The following is an 18,725-nucleotide window of genomic DNA, read 5'->3' as shown; positions in this document are numbered from 1 at the left end:
CTCTGGCGCGCGTGGGCTCAGCTGCTCCATGGGATGTGGGATCCTAGTTCCCAGCCAGGGATCGAACCGGTGCCGACTGCATTGCAAGGCAGATTCTCAACCACTGGACCTCCGGGGAAGTCTCCTTTATGGTTTATCATAGGATATCAGATCTAGTTCCCTGTGCTATGCAGCAGGACCTTACTGTTCATCCGTTCTCTATATAATAGTTCGTATCTGCTAACCCCAACCTCCCTGTCCTTCCCTCTCCAACTAGAAGATTTTCTGAAGATTAGAAAGCACACAGAACATGATCTATGGAGGGAGAAAAGACAACAAAAGCAGTAGCCCAAAAGCAACAGGAAAGCTGGGGATGTCGTTGAAGGATGTTCTGAGCCCACAGGACAGCTGGGATGAGAGCCCAGGGCACCTGGCTGCACCCGCTGACTTCTCCCTCACAGTCCTTCTCTCTGCCAAACATTTGCCTAAGTAAGTATTTTAAAAGTGATCTCAAGTTACAATACTTTGGCCACCTGATGCGGAGAGCTGACTCACTGGACAAGACCCTGGTGTTGGCAAAGACTGAGGGCAGGAGGAGAAGGGGGCCACAGAAGAGGAGATGGTTGGACGGCATCATCCACTCGATGGACATGAGTTTGAGCAAACTCCGAGAGACAGTGAAGGAAGGGAAGCCTGGTGTGCTGCGGTCCATGGGATTGCAAAGAGTCAGACACAACTGAGCGACTGAGCAACAGGTTATAGAACTTACAACACACAGGGAGCTCAGCTCGGTGCTCTGCGATGACGCAGAGGGGCTGGGATTGGGAGTTGGGGAGCGTGGGAGGGGAGGTCCCAGAGGGAGGGCCGACTGTGTGCACAAGAGAGACTAGCACACACTGTAAAGCAACTGCACTCCAATAAAGAACAACTTTAAATGAAACTAAGATCAGAAGAAAGGAAGAAAGAAAAATTCCCCCACTAAAAAGCATCGCATAAACAACAAGGTCCTACTTATATCGAAAGAACTATATTCAGTGTCCTGTAATAAACCATAATGGGAAAGAAGAAAATAACAATAAAAAATAAATAAAGTACAATGGGAAAAAAGCATCCCGGTTCATTACCACAAATAGCATTTCTTTTACATTTTCCTATGTTCAAGTATATTTTACATACGCTTATTTGTAAGAGAAGCAGGCCTACAAGTTTTTGTCCTGTTTTTCATTTAACCTTATATAACATATTTGGGGGCAGGAGGAAAAGGGGACGACAGAGGGTGAGATGGCTAGATGGGATCACCGACTCGATGGACGAGAGTTTGAGTGAACTCCGGGAGTTGGCGATGGACAGGGAGGCCTGGCGTGCTGCGATTCATGGGGTGGCAAAGAGTCGGACACGACTGAGCGACTGAACTGAACTGAACTGAACATATTTGCCATCTTGTCACTGAATCTTCACAGCTTTTGTTTTTAACATCTACATAATATACGTTGATTATGATTTATTTTCTTTTTTCCTTCTTTTTGACCATTTGGGTTGTTTCCAATTTGTGCTATTATAAATAATGCTGTAATTGACATCTTTATTTCCTTGGCTGAATTTAAATCTGTTTCATGAATTAAAAGCAGCTGAATTGACTTCTGCTTCATTCCTTTTTGAACAGAAATGGAATGTCCTGGTTTTGTAACAAGGAACAGTCTAAATTTAGGTTTACAGATCAGGCTGTATGACAAGTCACAATCGCAGTGGCAGAGTTCCTAAAGCGTTTCAGCGTCTACTCAGCTTGCTTGTTCCTCTTTTGGGACCACAGTGAGTCCGTGTTGCTTTGGTTTACAAAGAATCTCAAGATGGATAATCTTACCCTTGACGGGGCTAATTCTGTCTTCAACAGTATGACTTCCAGATGCACTACTTTCTGCAGTTCTTTCTGTTCTTGACCAAGGTCAAGGTCAACTGTGAATGCATACTTCTCAAGTCATTTAAAATACTAGGTAACACTGACGGGGTTTCTGTTTTTTCACAAAGTATTTTGTTGCTCCAGAAAAGTAGTGTATAATGATATTATGGCAGAAATGGGGTGCATGATTTTTTTTTAATAATTTGAGGTCTTAGAAATTTTGAATATGATACTGAAAATTTTAAACTCAACAAATGAGTAGGAGATTGATAGAACTAAAAATAGATTATTTCCTGACGTCCCTGGAGGTCCAGTGGTAAATCACCATGCTTCCACTTCAGGGGGACTCAGGTTCAATCCCTGGTCAGGAAACTAAGATCCCACATGCCCTGTGAGTCCCCCCCACCCAAAAAAAAAGGAAAAAAAGCTAAAAATGGATTATTTCCTGAATAATTGAACCATTCCAAAGCCATCTAACATGAATTTCATAAGTAGAGAATTAAAGAATGGAGGAGAGGAAAAAAATTAATAAAATTATCCAGAGTTAAAAGACACAAGTATTGGGGTTGAACAGGTTCACCGTAAGTTGATCAGAATGCATGAAACAGAGAAGCAAAACCATGGAGTGAAGAGAAAGTCCAAAAAGATTACAAAGCAGACAAGAGAAAGAGCAGGAATAAAATTAGGTTCTGCCCTCTCATTGGCAACAGTGGATAGACAAGACAAAGGGGCAGCAACCTGAACAGTCTGAGGATAAAACTACCCTGAATCCAGCATTTCAGACGCAGTCCAAAAGCAGGACTTCAGTGTGAGATCAAAATCAAGACACTTCAGACATACCAGAACTGAAAGCATTGACCATCCATAAATCTCTTTTGAACAAATTTGTTAAGGATTTGCTCCACTAAAACAAAAATAATGAATTTAAGAAGGCAGCACAAGATGCAAGTAACTATACGAGAAAAAATTAAATCACTCCAACAGTCATCTCACGAGCTCCACGTGTAGACAGCTGAGAGAATGGAGGGGACAAAAAATTAGGTCTGACAATTCAGGAGGCATAACAGTCTTAAACGTGTCATTGAAAACTTTAAGCTGAAAACACCTAAAGAATCCCACTTGGGAAAGGTGTGTTAGCAAGAAGAGAAGGAGGCTGGTAGGAAATAAGAGGAGTAAAATTATGTGAAAAGTCTTGTCTTGCTGAAGAGAAAATTAAAAATCTGATTAACTCTGGACATGTTTTAAATTTTAAAAGTTATTGCAAAAATAGAATTATATGTATAACTTCTTAATTTCAAACCACTGGAGGAAAAATAATAAACATGATATGGTCAATCTTCAAAAGACAGGAAATAAAACATAAATTAAGATGGGGAGAATGTATTAATATTAAAACATATTGGTAATAGCAACAAGTAAAAACCTGTAAAGTTCTCCTATTAAGAGGAAAAACTGTTTAGAACGTATCAGATAGTAGCCGCTACGTGTATTTAAAACAAATGACCCGAGACAAATGACACAGAAAGTTTGCAATTAAAGAGATAACAAAAAGACGGCTTCTAGTTAACGTTAAGAAAACAGGTAATTACTATGCATTTTAAGCTATATGTGGAATAAGATGGAAATTTTACTTTAAGTTAATTCATAACATAATTTTAACAATAAGCTAATTCATAACATAACTTTAAAATCTGCTCGTTAGTCCAAAATTAAAAAGGAAGATCAAAATTCAGTGAGACCAAAAATTACCCATCATCTCAAGAACTTAAAAAAAGTAAGCTGCAAAATAAACTAAAATAAGAAGACAAGAAGGAAATATTAAAGAAAAGAAATTAATTTTTTAAAAATATACAACAGGGAGGATAAAAAAGCCAAAAGTCCTATCTTTGAAAAGATAAAATCAGTAGAGTAAGATTAGTGGTTCTCTGGCAAGAAAAGAGAATGAATAAATAAACATTAAGGGTGAATAAGATAACATTTCTACAGATATTTAGACAGTAAAAATAAGAGCAAATTTGCTAATGGGAGCAAAGTTATACACTTGAGAATTTAGGTGACATTGGCAAATACATAGAACACCACCACACCTCACCAAAACTGACACAAGAAGAAACAGAAAATTGGCATAGTACTATTAAATGCAGGCTTCCAGCCCAGCACAGTCCAACCCAGAAGGGAGAGTCAACGCTAAAACAGGCTTGGAGTTTTGATAATGTCTCAAGTCAGACAAGTTGATTTGAGATTGTTTTTTGCTTCTAAACTGACCTGGGAATGCCTGTCCTGTAAAAATGAACCCAAAATTTGTGGGCTAGCCAAATTTTTACTGGGAGGCAGAGGAAAGTTACTAAAACAACAAAAATTTTTTAAAGATTTGTTTTGATTTTTGTCCGGAATCAATGTTTTACTCATCACCCTGGGTATAGATAAGTGAAAGTGAAAGTGAAGTCGCTCAGTCGTGTCCCACTCTTTGGGACCCCATGGACTGTAGCCCACCAGGCTCCTCCCTCCATGGGATTCTCCAGGCAAGAGTACTGGAGTGGGTTGCCATTTCCTTCTCCAGGGGATCTTCCCGACCCAGGGATCGAACCTGGGTCTCCAGCATTCCAGGCAGAAGCTTTAACCTCTGAGCCACCAGGGAAGCCCTGGGTATAGATAGCCCCTACTGAATTCAAGATTTAAAAAATATTTTCCAGAGTTATTGACATATAATTGACATATCGCATTGTATACATTTTATATAATTTTTACTTGTTTATTTGTCTGACTGTGCTGAGTCGTCTTAGCTGCGTGTGCTCTCTGCTCTCGTTGCAGAAGGTGGGGGCTCCTCTCTGGTTGCGGTGCGCGGGCTTCTCGCCGCAGCGGCTTCCTTTGTTGCGGAGCACCGGCTCTGGGCGCTCGGGCTCCCGCAGTTGCGGCTCCCGGGCTCTAGAGCGCAGGCTCAGTAGTTGTGGCGCCCGGGCTTCGCCGCCGCTCAGCGTGTGGGTTCTTCCCAGACCCGGGATAGACCCCCGTGTCTCCTCCATTGGCATGCGTGCTTCATCGCTCAGTCCTGTCCAACCCTTCGAGACCCTTTGGACCCCAGCCCGCCAGGCTCCTCTGTCCATGAGATTCTTCAGGCAAGAGTACTGGAGCAAGTTGCCATTTCCTCATCCAGGGCATCTTCCCAGGCTGAGGATTGAACCCCTGTCTCCTGCGTCTCCTGTATCGACAGGCGGATCCGTTACCGCTGCGCTAGCTGGGAAGCCCAGTTTTTATGCCAGTACCATGCTGTGTGACTGCTATAGATTTACTGTCAAGTTTTAAATCAGTAAGTGTGATGCTCGGAGTTTCATGGCAGTCTAGTAGTTAGGACTCTGCACTTTGGCTGCTGAAGTCCGGGGTCCAGCCCCTGCTCAGGGAATTAAGATCCTGAAAGTCTCAAGGTGTGGCCAAAAAAAGGAACTGCGATGCCTCCAGCTTTGTTCTTTCTTCTTAAGATTGTTTCAGCTGTTAGGGATCTGTCATGGTTCCACTTGAATTTTAGTGTTTTTTTCTGTTTCTGGAGCCTAGTTAGAGGGTACTTTCAGGATCTACAGTCTGACTTTGTACAGACTGACTGGACTTACCTCCAGGGGTTCCCAGACCACAGCCAAGAGGGGCTGGAGCCAGTTCACGGGTGCTTCAGGGCCCACAGGCAGGACCCGGGTCTGTATGCCTGACACCTGAGCTGTGGGCGGGCCTAACTCTGGGTCTGGCTCCAGCTCCCTTGGCATATGGTGCCATGCCAGGACCAAGCCATATGGGGCTGAGGCTGAGTTCTCAGGGGTACAGAGCTGCTTCTGGCTCTGTAGCTGGGACCCTCGTCAGCAGCTCCTTTGCCAGGTACGAGCTTTCCCTCTCAAAATCCTCTCCTCCATCTAGGATTGCACTGAGCTTTTACAGCCTCACACCTGGATCCCAGAGCTCCTGCAGGAGCACTTTTGTAGGTTGCAAAAAAGTGGATGTGTTAGTTGCTCAGTCGTGTTGGACTCTGCAACCCCGTGGACGGTAGCCTGCCAGGCTTCTCTGTCCATGGGATTCTCCAGGCAAGAACACTGAGTGGGTTCCCATTTCTTTCTCCAGGGGATCTTCCTGACCCAGGGATCAAACCCAGGTCTCCTACATTGGCAAGCAGATTGTTTACACTGAGCCACCAGGAAAGTCAGCCAAGTCTTCTGACTTTTCCCCAAAAATCAGAAACCTGAATTCATTTTTCCTGTTTCTGTACATTGCCAACTAAAGATAATTTTTCGAGACTTCCCTGGCACTCCAGTGATGAAGACTTTGCCCTCCAATGCAGGACGTGCAGATTCGATCCCTGGTTGCCTCTGGGCCAAAATTTAAAAAAAAAAAAAATGAAACAGAAGCAGTATTCCGATAAACTCAATAAAGACTTCTAAAAAATGATCCACAATCAAAAAAAAAAAAACCCTCATCTTTTTAAAAAAAAGTCTTTAAAACCTACAATGAGCCCAGTAAAACTAATGTATGCACCTGATTCAGAAAAGATGTGAAACCTCTGATTTATGGCGAGGTCTAATCAGTGATAAATCACAGGGCGGTTTAATTTCCAGGCCAGAACTTTGGATCCAGCAGAGAAGGGGCGGTGGGGCTGGAAACATGAGAGGCACAGTCATCTCTTTGCCATGGAAACCCCACGGGAGAAGGTTTTTGTTTTTTTTTTTTTCCCTGTATTAAGAAATCAATGGGAGACTAATAATAATCCTCTACATTGGCAGAGCACTTCAGCCTCGAGTGCTTGCTCATCCCTAATCTCATCTGATCCCTATAACGGCCCATGAGCTCATCGAGAACACCCGCCGCCCTCTGACCCGATGAAAGGGAGGTAAGCGCTCACACGGGCGCACTGAGAGAAAGAGACACAGAAAGGAGACAGGAGGACCCAGATCTCAGCGGAAAGGCTCAGGATTAAGTTCGTTCTCCCTGACTTTTCATCTGCATCCTTTTATCGTCCATCTGTCTGACATGCGGTCCTGGTCCGAGGTTGCAGGAGGTGGATGGAGAGTGTTCATACAGGGCGGGGGGGCTTGGCAGGGGTGGGGTCAGGACTCTGAGCAGCGACAGAGAACACATCTGGCCAGATGTGTAAGGAAGACGCCACCGGCTGGCCGAGGACCGTGACCACGCAGTTGGCCACCATCTCTCCCACGCCTGTGAACCACCCTGCTTCTTTATTCCTCATCCCATAAACCCCCCAGCCCCTTGCCATGGGGAAGGGAGGCTTGACATTTGTTTTCCATCTCCTCGCTTGGCTGCCTTGCCAATAACCCCGCTCTATGCTGCGGACCTGGGTGTCTCAGCGGTTTGACCTGCTGTGAGTGGGCAAAACAAACCCGGCTCGGTAACACTGACACCTGTTTCAGCACGGACGGACCTTGAGGACACTCTGCTAAGTGAACTGTCAGTCACGAGAAGACAAATCCATGTGATTCTGTTACAGGATAGAGTCTTGTAGAGAAGAAGGCTGGTGCCGGCTGCACAATACCATGAATGCGCTTAACTCCACTGACCCTTATGCTTAGAATCGGTTAAGACGTGTTTTACCACAATTGTTAAAGTTTTTAAGTGGGGTGAAGTCACGGAGTGGATGCAAGCCCTCTGGCCTCAGCCTCCCTCTTCTCCCACTTTGGGCTTTGCAGTTTGACCCGAATTCCTAACCCACTGGTGATACTCTGCAGGTCTACACCTGGGGAGGTTTGCCAATTCTGCTTCCCCTCCCTGGGGTTCTTTCCCTGCTTTTTCCCATCTTTTGACCGAACCCACTCAAATGCTGTGAGATGGTTGGATGGCATCATGGACTCAATGGACGTTGAGTTTGAGCAAACTCTGGGAGGTGGTGAAAGACAGGGGAGCCTGGCAGGCTGCGGTCCATGGGGTGGCAATGAGCCAGACATGACTCAGCAGTGGAGCAGCGACAGCTCCGAGGGTTGCAGGTGTCTCTCTGGGCCCCCTCTTCATCATGCCTGGATCTCTACAGCCGCCCTCTCCATGATGTGTTGGCCACATGTTTGCCTGTCTACACGTGTCTCCCCAGTAGACGTGGGCTGCGTGGGGCAGGGTGCCTGAAGGTATGAGGGTATCTGACATTCTCTTAGCCACTGGGGGCTGAGAGTGAAGACCCAACTATTGGGAGATAGAATGTCATTAAAATGGGATTATAGGGACTTCTCTGGAGGCCCACTGGTGGGAACTCTAAACTTCCACCGCAGGGGGCACAGATTCGATCCCTAGTTGGTGAACTAAGATCCCGCATGCCGCCAAAACAAGAGAAAATAAGTTTTAATGAGATTATGATGGGTGTAAACACACACCATGTGACTTGGTGGTGAATCTCCTTCCTCCGTTATAAGCAGAGCAGAGGGTCTTAGGCTGGTGTCCCTGGAATTTGGGGGGAAACTTTGGGGCCATCAGGGGCTCAGGAAGGCTCCACAGAGAGATAACAAATGGGTTCCTGGCCGGGCCCAGGCCTAAGATTCCTAGGAAACTGTGCAGTGGGGCAGGAACGCATTCTTAAACAGAAGTTCCTGTGTATACACGGGGCCTGGGGAATGGGTGGGGGCAGGGGAAGAATAACTGAGAGACTTTCAGAGGGCATCCCTGCACACTGGGGTGCACCTCACCTGACCCGACCCTTAGAAGGGCTTGGACCAGATGCCCAAGAAAAGCAGGCTTGGTAGTGAGCAGCCACAGAAATACATTTTTTTTAAAGTGATATCTCCACTTTGGCCACCTGATGAGAAGAGGTGACTCATTGGAAAAGACTCATTGGAAAGTCTTTCCTGGGAAAGATTGAAGGTGGGAGGAGAAGGGGATGACAGAGGATGCAATGGTTGGATGGCATCACTGCCTCGATGGACATGAGTTTGAACAAGCTCCGGGAGTTGGTGATGGACAGGGAGGCCTGGCGTGCTGCAGTCCATGGGGTCACAAAGAGTCGACACGACTGAGCGACGGAACTGACCTCCAGGAATATTTAAAAGCCCACTGAAAAGATACACATATAGACAGAAGAAATGAATTCAGAAATAGGCTCGCATATGCATAGTCCATTGATTCACTGCAAAGGTGCCAGAGGGAGAGATTGCCTTTTCAATTACTGGTGCCAGAACAAGTGGCATGCGGGGAAAAAATGATGTTATCCTTGGCTCACACTGTATACAAACTTTAACCCAAAATGGGTCAGAGACTTAAATGTAAGAGCGAGATCCTAGAAACGGCCAAAGAAAAACACTCTTCAGTGTGTGTCTGACTTTGGAGTAGGCAGAAATTTCTTAGATGTAACAGCAATATCACAATCCTTTTTTTAAAAAAAAAAAAGGTGGTAAGTTAGGCTTCATCAAAATTAAAAACTTTTGCTCTTGGGAAGACATCATTAAGAAAGAAAAAAGGCAAGCCACAGACTGAGAGATTTGCAAATCATACACCTGGTAACTTGTATCCAGACTATATAGGGACCTGCTATAACCCAACTGAAGATACTTAAAAGAGTTGAATAGACATTTTGCCCAAAAATCATACAAATAGAATGTATTCCTATATTTAAATATGTATTTGCACGCCCTCTCAATCAAGAAACCATTGACATGCACGTGTTCTTTTTTTTTTTTTTTTGCTTTTTTGCTTTCAGGAAAACCTCTCGCCTGGTGCCCGCTTCATCCTGGAACAGCTAAGATGGTGTTAATTCCACGGTAGCAGCAGTTTCCTTGACCACCCCGTGTAAGACTCACAGCCACAAACGGTAAGAACCACATCCGCCTGGTGATGTGAGACCCACCTGGGGCCTGTGAGTGAAGGTGGAGGAGCCGGGTGGACCGTAGGGCTGATGTGAGTAAGCAGTGACGTGTCTGTCAGTGTTTAACACCTTCTCTGCAGGGGGAGCAGGGGCAATCCTGAGTTGCCACGTTCGCCACTGTCCATGGTGTAAATACTCCCGTCCTGGTTCATTTCAAGCTAACGTTGTGACGTCACCGAACCCAGAGTCGGGAAGAGATGCATGTGATCAGCTCTCCTGAGTAACCCAAACCGGTTCCGGCAATGAGATGCCGCTTCACACATCTCATCAGCAGAGCACTAAGCCAGACAATACCGAGGGTTTAATATGAAGATGTGTTAAGTGCTGGTGGGCGTGGAAACTGATTCAGCCGCTGTGGAGAGCAGGGCGGTATTATTTGGTGGGATGCTGGTAGTCTGCAATCCAAAAATGTGTGCGGTTTTCTCTCTGGAGATGTGTAAACAGAGCTTCTTGCAACGTTGTTGGGAAGAGCCAGAAAGTGGAAGCAACCTAAATGTCCATCAATAGGAAAATGTATAAATAATCATGAAACAGTCATTGAGCGGGAGAATGCACTACAGCATTCTTAAAATTAATACACTAATACATTTATCAGGATGGCTATATCTTAGAAGGCATAATGTGGAATAAAAAAATCAAGCTTTAGGATGTTATGTGATGCATAACAGAGAACTTCTGTAGAAGTTTTAAATGCATAAAATGCTACCCAGTGATATGATACAGAGATATATATTCACTGAAACATGATGAAAAATTATTTTAAATAGAGTAGACAAATACATCTGAAATTTATGATAATATTGCTCCTGGGGAGAGAGAAAGGAGCTTGAAACTGGGGATGGATGTAAAGGGTACTTCATCTTTATTATATTATTCTAGCTCCTTTAAATATTAAAAAATAGTGATTTGAAATAAAAATGACAACATTTTAATGGTTTAAATCCTGTATTCTGACAAATAGGGCATTGTACTGGTTACATTTTTCTTTATGTTTCTTGATATTTCAAAAAGTCCTTCAAAGCATCAGGGCACAAGCTCTTTATGACATGAGATTAACTCCATCCCTGTTCACTGGCAAATCTCACACACCACGTCCTCAGGCAGAGAGCATGACCAGGTGGGTCCTTTCCTCGCAAGTGATGTGCCCCCTTCTCCAGGAAGCCCCTCTTGACGTCCTCCTCTGGGCTCCTGGTGGCACTTCATGAATGTAGCTTTGGTGACACTTGTCACACTGATTGTACAGTAATGTAATGTTTCCAGCTGGAGCTGGGGTCATCCCAAAGGTTCTCTTCACATGTCTGGATTGGAAAGACTCAAACAGCTTGGAAGTGGGGTGCCTGGGGTTTCTGAGACACTTCTATCTTTCTAGACAGATCCACAGATGATGAAGATAGATCGGTAGATGCAGATGGGTAATGGCTAAGTAGGTAGATAGAGTGAAGACAGAGATAGATGAATGAATGATAAAGATGGATGATAAATAAAAGACAGATAGATAGCCCTTCCAGTATCCTTGCCTGGGAAATCTCATGGGCAGAGTAGCCTGGTGGGCTGTTCCCTGGGGTCGTAGAAGAGTTGGGCACAACTGAGTGACTAGACAGGTGTAAATGGAAGATAGAGATACTGGGGTATGTTGTAAATGTGCCATCTCTTACTCTAGAACCAACTGCTACACACTCAGGAATTTTGTGAGCTGGTCACCAAACCATCAGTAACTTGAAATTGACGGTGATGAGAGTATTTCCATCACAGAAATAAACTATACGTCAGGTCTGTTTTTGAGAGGGAGCAAGCTTATCTGCATCACTGGGTGTGGATAAAGAAATATTTATTTTCTCCATTCTGTGTAAATATATCCAGTTCTCCCAGCTTTGTCCACTGAGCCAAGACGAAAAGGTGAAGGGAGGTAAAACCTCCTCCCACTGCCTTTTAGGGAATAGTCGCCTCGTCTGCCGAGGGTGGTCACCTCGCCCCCGTGCTCACCGAACCTCTAGCAGCTCCAGAAGGGAGCAGCCGCCTCTGCAGTCAGCTGAGGCCTTGCCACAAAGTCACCCCCTGATATCTGTTCAGAGTCAGAGGAATAGAGAGGAAGTAATTATTATTTACACTTCTATTGAAAAGGCTTCACTTAAAACTGAAAGGAAACCCCACAATTGGCAACGAGGTTAAAAAAACAAAAGACACTGAGCAAAAATAGTTTCCCCTCTGTTGATCTAAACTCCCCATGCCTTCTTTCAAAAGGACATCTTAAATCCAAAACTGAAATCAAGGACTTTGCTTTTTTGGTAATTGTATTGGAATATAGTTGATTGACAACGTTGTGTTCATTTCCGGTGTGTGGCAAAGTGATTCGGTGATCATATATCCACTCCACATACGGTCACTACGGAATATTGATTAGAGTTCCCTGTGCTATCCAGCAGGTCCCTGTTGGTTATTTATTTTATATACAGTAGTGTGCGTATGTTAATCCAAACCTCCTAATGTATTCCTCCCGCCAACACTTCCCCTTTGGTAATAATAAGTTTGTTTTTGAAATTTGTGAGTCTGTGTTTAAGTTCACCTCTATCATTTTTTTAAATTAGATTCCACGCACGAGTGATGTCGCATATGTCTTTCTTTGTCTGACTTCACTCAGTATGATAACCTCTAGGTCCATCCATGTTGATGCAAATGGCATTATTTCGTTGTTTTTTACGGCTGAGTAATTTTCCACTGTGTGTGTGCGTGTGTGTGTGTATATAAAACATCTTCTTTGTCCAGTCTTCTGTCGATGGACATTTAAGATTCTTCCATGTTCTGGCTATTGTCAATAGTGCTGCTATGAATACTGGAGCGCATGTATCCTTTTGAATTATAGTTTTTTCCCAAATATGTGCCCAGGAGTGACTGCTGGGTCACATGGTAACTCTATTTTAAGAGACTTCCAGCGTGTTCTCCACAGCGGCCGTACCAATTTGCATTCCCACCCTCAGTGCTGGAGGCCCCCTTTGCTCCACGCCCTCTCCAGCATTGGTTGTTTGTAGACATTTAGGTGGTGGCCATTCTGACTGGCGTGGGGTGACGCCTCACTGTGGTCTTGGTTTGCATTTCTCTAATAATTAGCGACGTTGACCATCTTTTCACGTGCTTTTTGGCTTATCTGTATGTCTTCTTTGGAGAAATGTCTATTTAGATCTTACACCCATTTTCCAATTGGGTTGCTTGTTTTTTTGACATAGAGCTGCATGAGCCGCTTGTATACTTTGGAAATCGATCCCCTGTTGATTGTAAAGTTTGCAGATATTTTCACCCGTTCCGTGGCTTGTGTTTCATTTTGTTTATGGTTTCCATTGCTGTGCAAAAGCTTTTAAGTTTAATTAGGTCCCATTTGTTTTTTGTTTTTACTTTTATTCCTCTAGGAGGTGAATTCAAAAAAGATACTGCTGTGATTTATGTCAAAGAGTGTTCTGCCTATGTTCTCCTCTGATAAGAGTTTTATAGTATCCGGTCTTACGTTCAGGTCATCAATCCATTCTGCGTTCATTTTTGTGTGTGGTGTTGGAGAATGTTCTAGTTTCATTCCTTCACATGTAGCTGTCCAGTTTTTCCATGTGCTGCATCTTGAATGACAACCCAGCAGGACTGAGTTGTCCATATCCTGCACTTTCCGAGGAAAGGGCTGATCTCGACCAGCTCCAGGGAGATAACCTTGAAGGTCAAGGTATTTCCGGCCTGATAAGAGTTCCGTGGGGGCTGTGGGCCACACCAGATTGTTAATGCCGACAGTGTGGCTCATGAAAGCGGTCTTGGGCCGAACCACACCTGTTTGACCTCTAGAGGGGCTGAAGACTGAACAACTAAGGTCAGCCACACGGACAGTCCATCCTTATGCGCCTGACCCCCAGCAGCACGCCTGGAAGGCAAGGCCCGGGCGGGCTCCCCGGCTGACACCAAGTCATGTGCGTCATCGCACATCATTATCAGGAGAACTAAGAATCGTCCGTTCCGTTCCACCGGGAAAAGACAGTGGGAAGCCTGCTCACGGACTCTGTCCCACAATTCTCTTACCTTTGCTATTTTCATCGATATCCTCTTGCTATAATAAACCATAATTGTGAGCATAACCGCAGAACTGAAGGGGGCGGCCCCGTCGAGACAACCTCGGTGTTACAGTCCAACCGTTTTGCGTGTTCTTTCATTTTCTTTCATTCCCCGTTGAGCCCACCTATGGAAGAGCTCGCCACTTTCCACACACCCAGTGCTTTCTCTCATCGCCACGCTCTTCTTAGCACTAGGGTTAGCAGTACAGGATTTATGAGAGTGTGATTGTGAAATATGAGGGCAGAAAGCAATAAGGTGCTCAAATCATTGGTCGGAAAACACAGATGGCACTGCCCACACTGACCAGGCAAGGGCCCTGGCATGCAGTAGCTCACTCGATAGGGTGACCCATGGGCGTTTGGACTCATTATAGGAGGATGTCCTTTAGGGTTGTCACTGAGTGCACAGAAGTGGGGGTGCCACAGAGGTCAGACTGCGGCAGAAGGAGTGGGAGATAGAGGCCAGCTAGAACAGATGATGACGACATATGTGTGTGAGTGTGTGTGGGTGAATGTGTGCGTGCCACTCCACTGCGTCCCCCTGCACTAGTCCTCCTGGATCACCAGCTTTATCTTCCTGCAGGGTGTTGGCCTCCAGATGCTCACAGCCACGGGCTGGTCACAGCCTTCGCTGGTCTAGGCTGACCCCTCGCAGCTCCGCTGACCCTGTGGGCCACCAGTCAGGAGTCCTGGCTCACCCCACTCAGGCCGGCCCTCTTGGCCAAGCCACGAGATCAAGTAGAATTCTGCATCATGGGATGACTCCAGTGCCAAGGGTTCTGATGAGTCAGAGACTGAAGGAGAAGTAATAAAAACCGGCGGTGGAGATTCTGCCTCCAGAAGCCGGCCGTGCTGGTCACGTTCTGCTCCGTGAAGCCCCTCACATGTCCTCCGCCCCCACCCCACCCCCACCCTGCCTAGATCACTCACCCCCACCCGCCACGCTGACTCTCCCCAGCCAGGGAACCAGGGAAGCCTTTCTGGTCTTACGTGTGGAATGCTTTTTTTAAATCCTTTTCATCCTGTTCTCCCCCATCTCTATCTGCATATGAGAGAACTTTCTCAGCCTTTGAGGCCCAGGCTTCTGAAATCTAAAGCCATGAGATGACTTATCTTAGTCTGTTCAGGCTGTGATAACAAGATCCCTCAGCCTGGGTGGCGTTTATTTCTCCCAGTTCTAGAGGCTGGAAGTCCAAGGGCAAGGCCAGCTTGGTTGCATCATGGTGAGGACCACTTCCTGGTTCACTGCTGGGGCCTCCTTGCTGAGTCCGCACGTAGTAGAAAGGGCCAGGCGAGCTCTGTGGGGTCCCTTTTAGAAGAACACTAATCCCCGTGGGCTTCCCTGGTGGTCCAGTGGTCAAGAATCTGCCTTACAATGTAGGGGCATGGGTTCGATCCTTAGTCAGGAAACTAAGTTCCCACTGACCTCAGAGCAAACAAGCCTGCACGCCATAACTCGAGAGTCTGCACCACAACAGAAGTCTGCCCCCCCGCCCCCCACCCCATGATGTAATGAAGACCCAGTGCAGCCAAATGAATAAATAAAAAAAGAAAAAATAACACTAATCTCATCCATGAGGACTCCACCCTTGACCCCTCCCCACAAAGGCCTCACCTCCCAGTACCATCACCTTGGGGGTTAGGGTTTCAACACACAATTTTGCGGGGACAGAAACCTCCACACCACAGCCGTGGCTCTTTCTCTCTCTCTACGTTTCTGCTTTGCAGTCTTTCTTTGAGGCACTACAGGCAAGGTCGAAGGAGACATCAGGCATGAGAAAACGCCAGTGACGGTTTGAAATCACAGGGGAGGGCTGGACAACGCTGTGGATGTTCCAAATGCCATGGGATCATACACGTTGGAAAAGTCTACTCTGTGTTATGCGGGCTTCACCCCAGTGAGAAAAAAGAAAAAAAGGAGGCCTTGGTCAGTCACTCGGAAACATGGTCCACCTGCATTTCAGCATCACCCCCACGCCAGCTGGATGAGCTCGGCACCTTTAAATCTATGCTCGCTAATTGGAGCGCATGCAGGCTTCTGGCGGTGGCGACAGACTCTGTGATTAATTTAGCAAATGTCACGGTCAAGAGGACAGTTTGCGGAGAAGCCTCCAGGGGCAGGGCCCCAGGTCCACAGCCTGGCTCAGCCACTTCCGAGGGGCGTGACCTCGGCAAGGTCTTTAATTTTTTAAAACCGTTCATTTATTATTAACAGCCCAAGAGGAAATATGTGACTATTATTCAATCTCCTGCATTTAACTTTTCATGTCTCATGAACTTTCACCCTGGGAAATGTCAAATCCAGCCACGCAACATCCAAGCAGAAGTCAGACTGTCCCCAAACGTTAGAGAGATGAACCACGGCCTTTACACACAGTTCCGGGCATCAGAGATAACGTAAATGCTCTGTGCTTTGGCGTCTGTGTTGGCGAGTCGGGGGCCATGTCCCGGCCCGGGCTGTTCTTTCTCTCCCTCCTGACCCGACGCAGCAGCCTCCTGGCCGGCCACGGTCCGCACACGCCTTTCCCACTCCATCGTTCCAGCTCCCCAGCTTACAACAGTCCACGGCTTCCATTGTTCTTGAGCCGCAGTCCAGAATCCTCACCACGGCCGCAGCGGCGCCCACCCCAGCTCCAGCCCCTGCGGGCTTGTCCCAGTTCCCCTGAGGCTGCTCAGACACGCTCACCACTTATCACGACCCACCGTGGCCAGTGGGCGCTGGACTGGCTCTCCTACAAAACGATGAGACTTCCTTACCAGCTGCTGTGAGAATCAGGTGAGACAGGCATTAGGAACGCGCCCGGGGATAGAAAGGATGCACGAGAAAATCTGCCTGTGGGAAACAATTGGACACATCACATAATAGGTTTCCTAAAAAAGAAAATGATGTTGAGGAAGAAAATTTGTTATGCAGAAAGGTTCATAATACATCACAAAGAGAGAAAAAGACACCCAAGTATGTTCATGAGTATGCCTCTGATTTTGTCAAGGTGCACATTTTGTAGTTTTACACGAATATATAATGGTATAATTATCTGTAAATCATGGGCAACCTGTAAGTACATATAACTGATGTGTGTGTGTGGGGGGGGGTGTGTACATATTTTTAAACCACAATGTCAATATCACCATATTAGTAGTAGTGGTTGTCTCTGGGTAGCAGAAAGCATAAAGCCAGATATTTAATCTGTGTGTTTTCTGTGGGTTGTTTGTTTGGTTTTGATTTTTTTCTCTCTTACATTGAGCACAAGCTGTTTGTAATTAGAAGGTGAAGTTGACCATCCTCCTGTGTGATACTGTATTTCTTACCTTGGACAAATAGCACAGGATTCTTGAATCTGTGACAGCTACTGAATGTGTTTAATATTTTGAATTACAGATAAACGAAATAATCAGCTTTAAACTGAACAGAAAGCGGCTCCTAGCTTAAGTCATCGGGCTGTGAGAAGCAGTTAAAACCGCTGTATCCTGGCAGACACCTGCAGGCTGGGAAAGTTAGGTTGTCGCCAAGTCTGACTTGCAGGGAGTCGCTCTGTTGGGCTTGTTGGTTTGGCGCCTTGGATCTGCCCTGGCTCGAACGAGCCTCAAAGGGGCAGCTCTACCTCGACCTTGGGTTCCTGAGCCGCCTGGCCGCCCGGCCGCCTGGGGGACTGTCTCTGCAGAGCGGGACGGGAGGCCATCCTGACCGCGTCACAGAGACCTGCCTGGAAAGGGACGGTGCCCAGGGGTGGCAGTGACCCAGGAGAGAGGCCAGGTGGGGGCGGGGTGAAGGCCGCGGGCAGGGGGCACAGGCCCCGGTGGGGGTGGTCGCGGGAGCAGCATTGGACAGAACCCCGGCCGGACAGACGTCTGATCTGAGTGCAGCTGAGATCGCCAAGGCGGGGCCTGTACGTGGAGACGCAAGGCCCAGGCTGGGCGCTGGGAAAGGCCAGCCTTCTGGGGCCAAGGGCGCGAGCCGGGAGGACACACCAAGGACTTTCTCCCAGGAGAAGCCAGCCAGGGGGAGGGGGTGGGTGGGCGGGTGGGAAGGCGGCTGTTCCAGCGGCCCAGGGGCGCCTCCGCAGACGGGACCCCCAGGACTCGAAGCCGAGCTCCAGCAGGTCCCCACAGCCCCGCCGAGGACGCGCACTGCCTTGGCCCGACATGGCTTCTCTGGAGAAACGCCCTTTACCGCAACACCTTGGTTCACGCGCCCCCACGGGCAGAGCGCATGCGCCAGCCCTCAGCGAGGGCGGGGTCCTGGTGCAGAGCCGCCAGCACAACAAGAAGTAAAGCCTGGAGCTTTCAGTTTAAATGGACCCGTTCCTCCTCATCCGGGACCGTCTGCGTGGGTTTGCATACGAAAGCGCTCCTCGAGATCACTGATCACCACAGCAGCCGGCCAAGGTGGGGCCCCCAGAAGATGCAGCCGTTTCCTCCAGGACGACGTCACGCTGCACCCTCGTCGCCACTGAGACGGGCCCCGCGGGTGAAATCCGGTCCCCAGGTCCTGACGCTCCACTGTGTCCTCCAGTGCCACCCGTGTCTGTCTGCCCGGCCGGCTCAGCGCCTCCCACCGTCTCCCTAATACTCACGTTGCCCCGGGGTCAGCGCTGTGTCACTCGAGTGCGAGGCATTGCCTCTGCAGGGCAGCATCTAATTCTGACTCCGGCCCCACTCAGTACTTCTGCTCCTAAGCTGCCTGGTTCCCCCATGAAGCCAGCCGCTCTCAAGCTTTGTAGTCACGACAGCAACCCTCATCTCTCACCAAGTCCCGCGCCAGAACTCCACAGATCATCCTGGGATGCTTGGTCGTCTGAGTTCCCAGCCTCCATCCTCAGACCATCATTCACTCTGTATCTCATGGTTTATCCTCCTGGCAGTCTGCGAGCCAACACCAGATGCCAGGGTGATTTTTTTCCCCACTTCCAACACCGTGGAGGAAAAACAGATCTTC

At 47.3% G+C, this 18,725-nt stretch overlaps 1 long non-coding RNA gene and 1 other non-coding gene across 3 annotated transcripts in view; one reads left to right on the top strand and one right to left on the bottom strand.

The window, feature by feature from the left end:
• Nucleotides 1-18,725, top strand: part of LOC132343885 (uncharacterized) — a 123,366-nt gene that overhangs the window by 81,896 nt on the left and 22,745 nt on the right. For both annotated transcript variants that reach the window (XR_009492895.1, XR_009492896.1), the window contains one exon: nucleotides 9,543-9,653. This is a non-coding gene — a long non-coding RNA (uncharacterized lncRNA). The remainder of the gene's footprint in view (nucleotides 1-9,542; nucleotides 9,654-18,725) is intronic.
• TRNAS-GGA (transfer RNA serine (anticodon GGA)) lies at nucleotides 4,443-4,514 on the bottom strand. The gene has a single exon. It is a non-coding gene; the product is annotated as a tRNA-Ser (tRNA).

This window comes from Bos taurus, chromosome 25 (assembly GCF_002263795.3).
Source record: "Bos taurus isolate L1 Dominette 01449 registration number 42190680 breed Hereford chromosome 25, ARS-UCD2.0, whole genome shotgun sequence".
NCBI lineage: Eukaryota > Metazoa > Chordata > Mammalia > Artiodactyla > Bovidae > Bos > Bos taurus.
Note: the sequence above shows the minus strand (reverse complement) of the source record. Positions and strands in the feature narration are given on the sequence as shown.